Source organism: Oryx dammah, unplaced genomic scaffold (genome assembly GCF_014754425.2).
Source record: "Oryx dammah isolate SB20612 unplaced genomic scaffold, SCBI_Odam_1.1 HiC_scaffold_5, whole genome shotgun sequence".
Lineage (NCBI taxonomy): Eukaryota > Metazoa > Chordata > Mammalia > Artiodactyla > Bovidae > Oryx > Oryx dammah.
In genome coordinates, this window is record NW_024070189.1 from 27,094,426 (window position 1) to 27,107,601 (window position 13,176).

Genomic DNA, 13,176 nt, shown 5'->3' on the forward strand with positions numbered 1-13,176 from the left:
AAATGAAGAATCTTGATTTTGAACACAAGGAAGCAATAGAGATCTTAGAATCTATTAACAGGTAAGGGCCAAAACTTGCTGTGTATTTTCAGTGAGTACCAGGCTCCATTCATTTAATTAGAGGACAATGAAACCCAGAGTCAAGAAGCTTGATGAAAGCATCAGGCAGGCATGCATGCGTGCTAAGTCGCTTCAGCCATGTCCAACTCTTTGTGACCCTAAGGACCATAGCTCGCCAGGCTCCTCTGTCCATGGGCTTCTCCAGGTAAGAATACTGGAGTGGGTTGCCATGCTTTCTCCAGGGGATCTTCCAGACCTAGGGATCGAACCTGCATCTCATGTCTCCTGCGTGGGCAGGTGGGTTCTTTACCACCAGCACCACCTGGGAAGCCCAAAAGCACAACGGATGGGGCAAAAAGTCAGCATAGCATCATTAATATCTACTGTGAACAAAGGTGGAAGCAAGACAGGAAACAAAAGAAGTTTAGTGAGAATGTTTGGAGAACTCCAGTATAGGTATCAGAACAAGGGATAGCAGTAACAGCAGTTACTATTTTTATTCTATCAGTAGAAAGAATTGCAGGACTAGTTGAATGTCAGGGACTTTAGGCTCTTATCACAAATTATGAACAATCACATTTCAACCCTGTCATACAAACAAGATCAAATATTTGCTATAACTCACCAAGAAAAAAAGAATATCTATAAGGCTGTGCAAATACTTGTCACAAACAGACCACTCTCAATTTGATTTCTGTTCTTTTTGTTCAATTCAACAAACATTTCCTGAGTAACTTCTATGTACACTGTTTTAGACCTTAGGTGTTCAGGCATAATTCAAAGGGAAGAATTGCTTCCCATCCTAAAGAAGTTTATAATTTCTATAGAACAAATATTTAGTAGAGTAGTCAAGCTTATCACCTACATAATGACAAATGAACTTAGAGGGGAAAAGTATTTGTCTGTGTGTGCATGTCCAGTGGCTTGTCCACTCAGCCATTTTTTTAAAAAAAAAAACATGCCACCAACTACCAGTGAATCAGGGAAGAATGCTAGCCCAAAAAAGCTACTTCCTTCACTGGAAAATCTCTTCACACACATATTCTACTGACATTGACTCCTGGGATTAATCTTGTTATAGATGAAAAAAATGTATTTTTTTATTTTCCCATAATAAAAGTTAGTTATATGGTATGCACTCAGAATTTATTTCAAGTTTCTGAAAGCCTTCCAGAGTTGATAAATCAAACTGAAGTTGAATGGTGAAAGGAAAGCATTAAATGTCATTCTAATGAGAAAAGAAGTCAAGGAAATTGATCAATCCAAGGACACTAGGGTCTCTGGCTCCTGGACATGAATATTAAATGTAGACATTAGCAAACTAGAGAAAAGAACATTGTGCTAAAAAAAACTGTTACTCTTCTTAGTCCTAAAAAGATTGAAATAATCTGATTTTAAATATAGTATCAAATTTATAGCATCCCTCAGAAATGCAGTTGTGAATGAATATTGGCCTTTCCCATTCCCTGTTTCTGCAACTCCTCTGGAGAATTTTTATCTCTTTTTCTCTCATTGGTAGCTGCCTATGACTACCTCCTCCTCACCATACCATCTCACATAATATCTATCTCTTTTCTCCCTAGCTTTATTGAGATACAATTAGCACATAACATTGTATAAGTTTAAGTCATACAACATAACGGGGGCTTCCCAATTGGCACAGTGGTAAAGAATCTGCTTGTCAGTGCAGAAGATGCAAGAGACGTGGGTTCAATCCCTGGGTCTGGAAGATACCCTGGAGTAGGAAATGTCAACCCAGTCTAATATTCATGCCTGGAAAAGCCCAGAGTAGCTTGGCAGGCTGCAGTCCATGGGGTTCCAAAGAGCTGGACATGACTGAGCAACTGAGCATGCACACACATGCATACAATATGATGATGTGATACATGTATGTAGTGAAATCTTTACTACAGTAAGGTTAACACATCCTTTAACTCACATAGTCACCAGTTTGTTGTTGTTATGATGAAATATTAAAGCTCTATTCTAATAGCAAATTTAAAGAATACAGTACAGTATTGTTAACTAGGGTCACCAAGGATCCCTGGAACTTACTTATCTTATAACCGAAAGTTTGTACCCTTTGACTAATCTCTTCCTATTTCCCCCACTTCTCAGCCACTGGCAACCACCATCCTACTCTCAATATAATAAAAAGGCCACATATGATAATCCCAGAGCTAACATCATACTCAAAAGTGAAAAGCTGAAAGCCTTCCCACTAAGATCAGGAACAAGAAAAGGTACCGACTGCTTCCAATTTTATTTAAAACAGTACTAGAAGTTCTAGCCATGACAACAAAAAAAAAGAAAAAAAGGTAATCCATATTAGAAAAGAAGAGCTAAAACTGTTTCTATTTGTTGATGACACAATCTTGTTTATAGAAAATTCTAAAGACTTCATCAAAAAACTGTTGAGTTAATAAACCAGTAAAATTTCAAGATGCACAAAAATCAGTTGCATTTCTATGTAGTAACCATTACCTGAAAAAGAAAAGAAATAAAGAAAACAGTAACATCAAAAACAATAAAATATTTAGGAATAAATTTAACCATGAAGTGAAAGCTCTATGCACTGAAAACTATATGACATTAAGGAAAGAAATTTGAAGAAACAGATAAATGGAAAGATGTCTTGTGGGCATGGCTAGAAAAATTAATATTGTTCATACTACTGAAAGATGTCAATAGATTCAATGGGATCCCTATCAAAATTCCAATGGCATTTTTTTTAAAAAAGAAATGGATCAACACAATTTCTATCTTAGTTTGGGCTCTTATGGAGACAAGTCCTAAAACAAGGATTCAAATTCAAGTAGTCTACCTGGGAGGAGACACCAAGAAATGTCCAGGGAGAAGTAGTGAATGAGACGGGGCAGGGAGGGGTGCATTTCAAGCAGGTTGCCACTGTGGTCAACTGGAGCATATTCTCACTATGGGATGCTGAGAAACCATGGAAAACACGAACCTCAGAGGCATCCCATCTGAGAGAGAGGAAGCTGGAGTATTTACACGACTATTGTCAGTTGAGGGCTTTTTTAAGGGTGTTTGTCTGCATCAGTTCAGTTCATTTCAAGTCACTCAGTCGTATCTGACTCTTTGTGACCCCACAGTCTGCAGCACTCCAGGCTTCACTGTCCATCAACAACTCCCGGAGCTTACTCAAACTCATGTCAATCGAGTTGGTGAAGCCATCCAACCATCTCATCCTCTGTCGTCCCCTTCTCCTCCTGCCTTCAATCTTTCCCATCATCAGGGTCTTTTCTATGGAGTCAGTTCTTCACATCAGATGTCCAAAGTATTGGAGTTTCAGCTTCAGCACAGTCCTTCCAATGAATATTCAGGACCGATTTCCTTCAGGATTGACTGGTTGGATCTCCTTGCTGTCCAAGGGACTCTCAAGAGTCTTCTCCAACACCACAGTTCAAAAGCATCAATTCTTCTGCACTCAGCTTTCTTTATAGTCCAACTCTCACATCCATCCATACTACTGGAAAAACCATAGCCTTGACTAGACAGACCTTTGTAGGCAAAGTAATGTCTCTGCTTTTTAATATGCTGTCTAGGTTGGTCATAACTTTTCTTCCAAGAAGCAAGTGTCTTTTAATTTCATGGCTGCAGTCACCATCTGCAGTGATTTGGGAGACCAAGAAAATAATGTCTGTCACTGTTTCCATTGTTTCCCGATCTATTTGCCATGAAGTGATGGGACTGGATGCCATGATCTTAGTTTTTTGAATGTTGAGCTTTAGGCCAGCTTTGTCACTCTCCTCTTTCATACATCTCAACTCCCAGGAAGAAATAGCCAGATAAGATGAGACCTAAAAGTGCCCTCCTGGGAATAAAATGAATCTTAAATTGATGGAAGTTAAGGTCTAGAAGGACTGTAAATTCACCTTCTGTGAAGTCCTCTTACTTCAGACACACAGTCGCTGGTGGAAGGTCTGCGAGAACAGGGCCCGTCTATGTCAGGTCCATGCTGTACATAGAGATCCTTAACCCAGTGCCTGGCTCGTGGTAGGTAGTCAGCATATATGTGTTAAGTAGACATGGAATGAACATTCTTCTGAGTGTTTTCTGCACTCTGAGAAATTTGAAGTTGTTCAGTCGCTCAGTCGTGTCTAACTCTTCATGACTCCATAGACTGCAGCATGCCAGGCTTCCCTGTTCTTCACTATCTCCCAGAGTTTGATCAAACTCATGTCCGTTGAGTCAATGATGCCATCCAACCATCTAATCCTCTGTCACCCCCTCTCCTCCTGCCCTCAATCTTTCCCAGCATCAGGGTCTTTTCCAATGAGTTGGCTCTTAGCATCAAGTGGCCAAAGTATTGAAGCTTCAGCTTCAGCATCAGTCCTTCCAATGAATATTCAGGGTTGATTTCCTTTAGGATCGACTGGTTTGATCTCCTTGCTGTCCAAGGGACTCTCAAGAGTCTTCTCCAGCACCACAATTCAAAGGCATCAATTCTTCAGTACTCAGCCTCCTTTGTGATCCAGTTCGCACTTGGGACCAAAATATAACAGGCAGGGAAGATTCTCCATCCTGACCCAGCTCCCCTTTTGTTCACCATGTGCCATCAGCAGCCTTGATTCCTCTTAGGCCCCAGTTCCAGTGGCCAAGGGAGTTCCCTGTTCTCTTGCAGTTGAGGAAGCGAGATCCCCAGCAAACCAAATGGGAACAGTGGTTGCATTTCGTAAGGGAGCTGTAAACAATACTGCCATCACTTCTGCACCTGTAGTCCTCAGTGTACACTCTCAGTCAGAAGGCGCCACATGATTCTAAATCTTTGACACAATGTATTCTGAGATCTAAAAGAACAATTTTACGTGATTCATAAGTAGAGACTGACATACCAGGCTATAAACAAGATAGGCAAGAATATACCTCCTGTGGGAATGGCAATTACATCCTCAGAAGGGGAAGGAGTGAAATAGAGGTCAAGAATGCACGCACCTGAGGAACAAGCCAGAAACTCAATTGTAATTGAGAATGACTTCCTAAGATGACTCAGAGATGCCTCACAAAGACATCAGGATGACAAACAGAAGGACCAGAGCGAGGACACTGTTAATCTGGGAACTGAGGAGCAGATGATGTTTGGAAAACAGTGGGAGAGGGAACGGTAAAGAACAAAGGTGAGTACAAACTTAATTTGCTTAAAACCAGCTCATCTTGCAGACTCTACTCAGTGAGATGAGAATTAAAAGCCTGGAAGTCAGTGGGTGTTTCCAGTCTCTGCCCAAACGACTCTTTCAAAAGTCCCCTTCCCGCTGACAATAAATTTCTTGAATCTTGGGCAGGTTTCATAACAATCTGTATACTTTTCCTTAATATATGCCTGTTTTTACAGAGTTCAATGCGTGAATCTCATATATGAATTAAGGCTTTCTTTCTACTAAAGCTTCTATTTCTGAGGCTCAAGGGTCGTGATGGGGGGTAAGGGGAGTGAGGACATCAGCTTTTTCACACCTGCTCCTCTGTGAGGCAGGTGTAGGGCAGGGAGGGGCAGACGGCTCTGGGACTCTGCTCTTGTCTTTTCCTGTCTTCAGCACCTCTGTTATGAAATGCAGAAGTGAGGGTGAAGGAAAGGGATAACAAAGCTCTATTGCTTAACTGGCTGCTGCTATAATCCTCTCTGGGATCCTGAAAGCTTCCCTCGAAACAGTGAGTGGCAGCAGATGTCCTTGGTGTGCCAGGTGTCCCAACACTGGCCTCTGAGGACACATATGTACTCTTCAAGCGTCTTTAAGGGATATCCCCCTGTGCAGTTCTTTGCCTTAGAAGATGGAACTGTGATTCTTTCACACTCCTCCACTCCATTTCAGTTCACATGCCCCGATTCCCCTGGTGTTATGGTCCCCTAGTCTGATAGACCACCCCTGGGACACCAGCAAGGCAGCTTTGTGCAGTTACTTCCTGTTCTATCACTGTGTTGTTGCTGTTGAGTCACTGAGTTGTGTCCAACTCTTTGCGACCCCATAAACTGTAGCATGCCAGGCTTCCCTGTCCACTGTCACCCGAGTTTGCTCAAAAGTATGTCCACTGAGTCAGTGATGCCATCCAACCATCCCATCCTCTGTCACTCTCTTTTCCTCCTGCCCTCAATCTTTTCCAGCATCAGGGTCTTTTCCAATGAGTCAGTTCTTCGCATCAGGTGGCCAAAGTATTGAAGCTTCAGCTTCAGAATCAGTCCTTCCAATGAATATTCAGGGTCAATTTCACTTAGCTCATCAAAATACCTAAACCCTGATTCTTGCCAGACGACATAGTGGGAACAGAGGCTACCCATGCCCTCTGTCCATCTAACAGCCTCTCTCCAAATACCTTTGCTCCTGTTCGGGTAGGTTCAAGGATGAGCAACAAATCCACTTTCTATGCTGAGTTCCACTGCTTATAGACATCCTGAATTTCTGTGAATTATTTTCTTATAGGCTCCTTTTCATTTCTCCATTGAGGAAAAGAAAGAAAATAGACAGCCCTCCACACACACACATACACACACACACACACACACGCACACACACACACACACAAGTGAAATATAATATAGATGGAAGGCAGTGTGAGAGATATTCAGTTCAATTCAGTCACTCAGTTGTGTCCGACTCTTTGTGACCCCATGAATCGCAGTACGCTAGGCCTCCCTGTCCATCATCAACTCCTGGAGTTTACTCAGACTCACGTCCATCGAGTTGGTGATGCCATCCAACCATCTCATCCTCTGTTGTCCCTTTCTCTTCCTGCTCTCAATCTTTCCCAGCATCAGGGATTGGTGAGGTGAAAAACAAGTTGCTGGGTTGTCCAAAGATGCAGCCACATGTATCTCATGGGTAAAAAAAAAAGAGATTTGCCTACAAAGAAAGGAATTGTAAAAGTCTTTCCTCCAGTCCCCTGTCATGCCTGTTGGTTTTCTACTTGTGCCCTTGTGCACCTGTGTGTGTGGTCATGAACCTCATATCATAGACCTTCTGTCTCATTTGAATAAAAACTTCCATGCAGTCCACTGATCAGGTAATCCCATACCAAATTCCAGCATTTCTTCTGATTGACAGCCTTCTGGCAACTTCATGAAGGTAGAAGAGATCTTCCTGTAGTTCAGCAGCACAGGAAGAGGAGCACCGCCAACCCCCCAAATGGAAAGGGCAGGTGTTTGACATAGGGAAGCAATGGGGAGGAAGTAGTGATCTGAGTGCAGACTCAGGCAAGCAAGGTAAATAGGTTCCCAACACATCAGGGAGTTTCTGATCTGGTTTCAGACAGAAACATTTAATAAGCTTTAAGGTCTTCGAACTGGAATGACACATAGAATACAAGAAAGTGGCATAATGGAAAAACAGTTAGAACTGAATTTACAAGATTAGGGCACAAATTTCCATTCTCCCATGTACAATTTTTGTGAACTTGAAGAAGCCAATTGACCTACCCAAGTTTCCTCATTGGCCATAGAGGGACAATGATCTCTACACAATAGAGGTATTAACACTAAATTTGATGAAATAACAAAATAAAGCCCCCAGTAAAGTGGCCAGGCTACCATGTACAGCTGTGCAATCTGTGCATTATACCAGTGTCCAGCCAAGCAAATGAACAGGACTTGAAATAGCTCCCAAGGTCTGCTAGTTAACCCACTAACCCAGCACAGGGCTACACAGGACAGGGGGAAGGGGCAAGCTATCTTCCACCTCTGATACAAACCTACCATTGAGACTTGTATAAAAGGTTCCATTTTCTCACAGCTGGCTCCTCTTTCTAATTTTCACAATGTCTCCAATAGCTACTAGATGGATGACTACATGGAAGACTATCTTGTAACGAGGGTGATTAGGCTAATCTTCCCTGCTATCCTTGACGATAGCTCTCAATACATCCACAAGAGCAGGCTCCAAAAGAATGAGCTGGTCAAGGACTGTCTGCAACTAGGTCAGCGTTTCTCAAGATATATCTTGTGCCACTACAAAAAGTCATTTGGAATTTGTAGCTCTGACACCAGAATCACAAGTAATAGCAGAAAAATAGAAACACATGATAATTGAAAACTTTTGTGCTTAAAAAAAGTGAAAAGACAATCCACAAAATAGGAGACAATTTTTGCAAATCATCTGTGTGATGAGGAACTTGTATCTGGAGTATATGAAGTATATATAAAGAATATAAAGTAATTTACAATTCAATAACAAAAAGATAACCTAATTTTTAAAAAATGAGCAGAGTGCCTGAATGGGTATTTCTCCAGAGAAGATATACAAATAACCAGTAAATACATGAAAAGATGCTGATTAACCATCAGGAAAATATTATTCAAAACCATAATGAGATATTACTTTACATGCACTAAGGTGGCTGGGACCAAAATGTCAGATAACACATGTTGGTGTGATGTGCAGAATTCAGAACCTCAGACTCTGGTGTTGGGAATATGAGATTGCACAGCCACTTTGGGAAACAGTCTGGCCATTTCTCAAAAGGTTTATCAGAAAGTTACTCATTTGCCCCAGTGATTTCACTTCTAGGTGTATATATGAGAGAAATGAAATATATATCCACATAAAATCTTAAATCCAAAAGTTCATAGAAGCATTATTCACAATCGCTCAAAGTGGAAGCAACCAACATACCCATAAGTTTTATTTTAAATGGATAAAATATGGTATATCCATATAAAATAATATTATTCAGCAATAAAAAGGACTGATGTACTGATAAATACATGTTGCAACATGGATGAATCTCAGAAACACTGCTCTAAGGGAAACAAACCAGACACAAAATATATGATTCTGCTGACATGAAATGTCCAGAATATGCACATGTATATTGAGAGAATATAGACCAGTGTTTTGCCTAGGGCTGGGGAAATAGGGTTGACTGCTAATGGGGATGGTGTTTCTTTTTGTGTTAATGGAAATGTTCTGGATTATGGTAGTGCTGATGGATACATAACACTGTGATTATAATAAAATGCATTTAACTGTATACTTTAAATGGGTGAATTGTATGATATATGAATTATATCACAAAATATGTTACTAAAAATGGTAAATGTATATTTAAAAAAATTACTTGTGATGCTTATAAAATTTCAGTTGCCTGAGCCCTCTTCAAACTCACTAAATAGGAAGTTCTGTGAGTGAAATCCAGGAATGTGCAATATAAACAAGTATACTGTGTCATTCTCATTTGTATTAAATTTGTCACTTAACAACCAGTTTGTCCTACAAATAAACTGTGTTATATTTGCACTGTAGCTTTTGCTGGGAGATTTTTCTTTGTAATACATGTGCATCTGATGGCCACCAGTTGAGAAAGAGTTTGAACCAAAAAAACCAAACTCTTAGTGTAAATAGTTAAAGGCAACTGCCTGAAAGATTCTACCTTTCTATATTTCTCATTAGTGTGCTCATGATAAAAATTAAAAGTAGTAAAAGAAAAATCAAGTAAAATTTCAGTAATTCATGGTAGAAAATCCCACTATCAGTATCCCCACAACCAACCCAAATAAAGACAAGTCAACTCTGGAAAGTGTCTAAAACTTGGGATCTAGTTTCTACTTGCCCCTTTATTATCAACCATTGGGATAAGAATTCATCCTTCACCTCTCAAATCTGGCCATTCTTTTTACAGTGTTTGCTAAATCAAATAAAAGTTAGTGGTGGAGGATGTTAGATTCAGCTTCATGACATAATAAATAATATTAAAAATAAAGATTTTCATATTAAAGATCTTTTACTCATGGATTATATAACTGTCATTTTCCCACATGAGTTTGAGTAAGCTCCAGGAGTTGGTGATAGACAGGGAAGCCTGGAGTGCTGCAGCCCATGGGGTTGCAGTGTCGGACACAACTGAGTGACTGAACTGAATTATATAACTGTCTTTATGTTTGTATAGAATGTTAGTATTTACAAAGTTAGTATTCACTAGTCACTTAATCCTCAAAAATATCCCTGTGTAGTATATGTGGAAGACAGTAACAGGCTCCCTGAGAGAGATTCCTAGTTGCTCGCTATGTTAAAAATGTACCCAGAATTCGTTTTAGTCAGATATGGTAAGACAGCAGATATGGGAACGGTTGTCATAAAGGGAGGAGTTTGTACTCACAGATGCCTAGACATGTGGCATGCCCCACCTATGGCATGGCCACCTGGGGAAGGACCAGACAGGGTCTAAGTCAGAAGAGGAGCAAAAGCAGAATGTGACCAGGAGTTTTTACTGTTACTATTTTATGGGAAGATATGGGAAAGACCGAGTAGGGTCACTGAGCAATGTCGGTTAGGATAGTTGAATAGTATTCCCTAGTTGTCAGGTCTCTGGATCCGGGAAGATTTAGGTAGGTTTTAGCTTGGTGTGTGGGTGTTTGATAAAGGAAATGGAAGCATGGGCTGTGGGTAGGTTGGTTTCTGAATAGAAGGCAAGCTCATTTCTAGCTTGCAGGGGGAGAACTCTCTCCAGGATCAAGGCCTCAAATGCCAGAGCATTAAGAATATAGAAAATAAGGAAATCTAGGTCACTCTTTCCTTCCTTTCTTAGATCATCACTCTGGGAAAATGACAACAGTTCCCAAATCACAGGACCACATGACCAAATTCTGGCCAATGTGACAGGAGGGGAAATTATATAAACAAACTCTAGGCTATGTCCTTTAAGGATGGCAACATGGCCCCTCTTCCCTCCTTGCTTTATCCTCCTGCCTGAAATGCAGATGTGGTTGTTAGCCTTCTTGGATCACGTGTATAAGGACAACAGCCTAGGGACGGCAGAGAAGCAAGGGAGAGGGAACTTGGGACCTGTGACTGCCGTTCCAGTGGTGATCTGCTTACATTCAATTAATCAGATTGACCCATGAGACAGAAATCAACTCATAGCTTGTTAACTCTGAGCCTCTGTTACAAAGATTCAACCTGTATCCTAACACAGAGAGGTGAGCTGTGGTGTCCAGGTGTGCAATGGTCTTTCACAGCGCACAGTGTACAGCCTCTGTGTTGTACAAGGCATCCGTGAATACAGTCCCATTTCTTCAATCAGGACGGCAAAGCTCAAGGAGGTTACGTCACACTTTTAGCGAATCCTAGGTCCAAAGCCCTACAAGCATTATAGACTATACAGAGGACAATATGCCAGTTTCTCTATAAAATAAAATAACAGTAACATATCAACTTTCTTAAGCAAAAGATAAAAATACGTTAAGGGCTAGAATCCAATATTTATGTACTCAGAAATTAAAGTAAGACATTCGAACAAAATTAGAATTGGAGACAGTTCTGCTGAATGTCGTTCAACATGTTCCAAGGAACAGGATTCTCTCCTTAAATTTGATAGCTCACGTGACAGGCTGTGCACAGGGGCAGTTAGGATGCCTGGACGTGTGGGTCTATCATTTGCATGCATTAAGATGGAAATTGAGCATCCATATTTTACTTACATGTGCCAGTGAAGTGATTGCACTACCCAAGATCCCTTTGTACTCATAATTATGTGATTTGTGAACCAAATGAGTGGTTTGAGGATGGAAATAGGTACATAGGAACTCCATTTGGGAGGTCCAATTTTGACATAAATGACTAGAGGCTTTTTATGAAAGAAAGTTTAGATATTGGATTCAAATTCAGTTCATTTAAACATGTGATACTTGGGGTTTCACTTATTGGAAGGGCCCAGTTTGATTTTTGGTACTTAAAATTGTGCTTTAATTGGGAGATGTAGTTAGGTGATGATTGAAATAATCTGTAATAAGAAAACAAGTATAAAATATCAGTTTTATCTGTGGGATATATCAAACTAACTCTGCGGCTGTAAGAAAAAGTGTCAAATTTTTTTGTGTGTGAATTGTAATAATGCTTTGCAATTATCTGCCTGTTGTTCCAAAATACATGTGCATAATAGTAGCAAATACAAAATTGAATTTTGTCTCTACAGACCTGAGATACTTTTCCAAAAACACCCTAAAATTCATAGTTTAATTCACAAGTTCCCCCTTCCTTAAAAAGTCACATTTTTTCTCATCTTGTGCAAGTACGTTCCGTAGGAAATTCAGTTCAGTTCAGTAGCTCAGTCGTGTCCAACTCTTTGCAACCCCATGAATCGCAGCACGCCAGGCCTCCCTGTTCATCACCAACTCCTGGAGTTCACTCAAACTGACGTCCATCAAGTCTGTGATGCCATCCAGCCATCTCATCCTCTGTCATCCCCTTCTCCTCCTGCCCCCAATCCCTCCCAGCATCAGAGTCTTTTCCAATGAGTCAACTCTTCACACGAGGTGGCCAAAGTACTGGAGTTTCACCTTTAGCATCATTCCTTCCAAACAACACCCAGGACTGATCTCCTTTAGAATGGACTGGTTGGATCTCCTTGCAGTCCAAGGGACTCTCAAGAGTCTTCTCCAATACCACAGTTCAAAAGCATCAATTCTTCAGCACTCAGCTTTCTTCACAGTCCAACCCTCACATCCATACATGACCACAGAAAAAACCATAGCCTTGACTAGACGGACCTTTGTTGGCAAAGTAATATCTCTGCTTTTCAATATGCGGTCTAGGTTGGTCATAACTTTTCTTCCAAGGAGTAAGCGTCTTTTAATTTCATGGCTGCTATCACCATCTGCAGTGATTTTGGAGCCCCCCAAAATAAAGTCTGCCACTGTTTCCACTGTTTCCCCATCTATTTCCCATGAAGTGATGGGACCAGATGCCATGATCTTCATTTTCTGAATGTTGAGCTTTAAGCCAACTTTTTCACTCTCCTCTCTCACTTTCATCAAGAGGCTTTTTAGTTCCTTTTCACTTTCTGCCATAAAGGTGGTGTCATCTGCATATCTGAGGTTTTTGATATTTCTCCCAGCAATCTTGATTCCAGCTCGTGCTTCTTCCAGCCCAGCGTTTTTCATGATGTACTCTGCATATAAGTTAAAGAAGCAGGGTGACAATATACAGCCTTGACGTACTCCTTTTCCTATTTGGAACCAGTCATAAGAAATTAAAGAGTCCTAAAAGGAAGCATTCTTTATTAATTCAGAATTTTCCTACCCTAACTAGTGCATATGACTATAAGCAAAATGCTACTATATACACCATATCATAAGTGGCTGTTGTTCAGTCACTAAGCAGCGTCCAAGTCTTT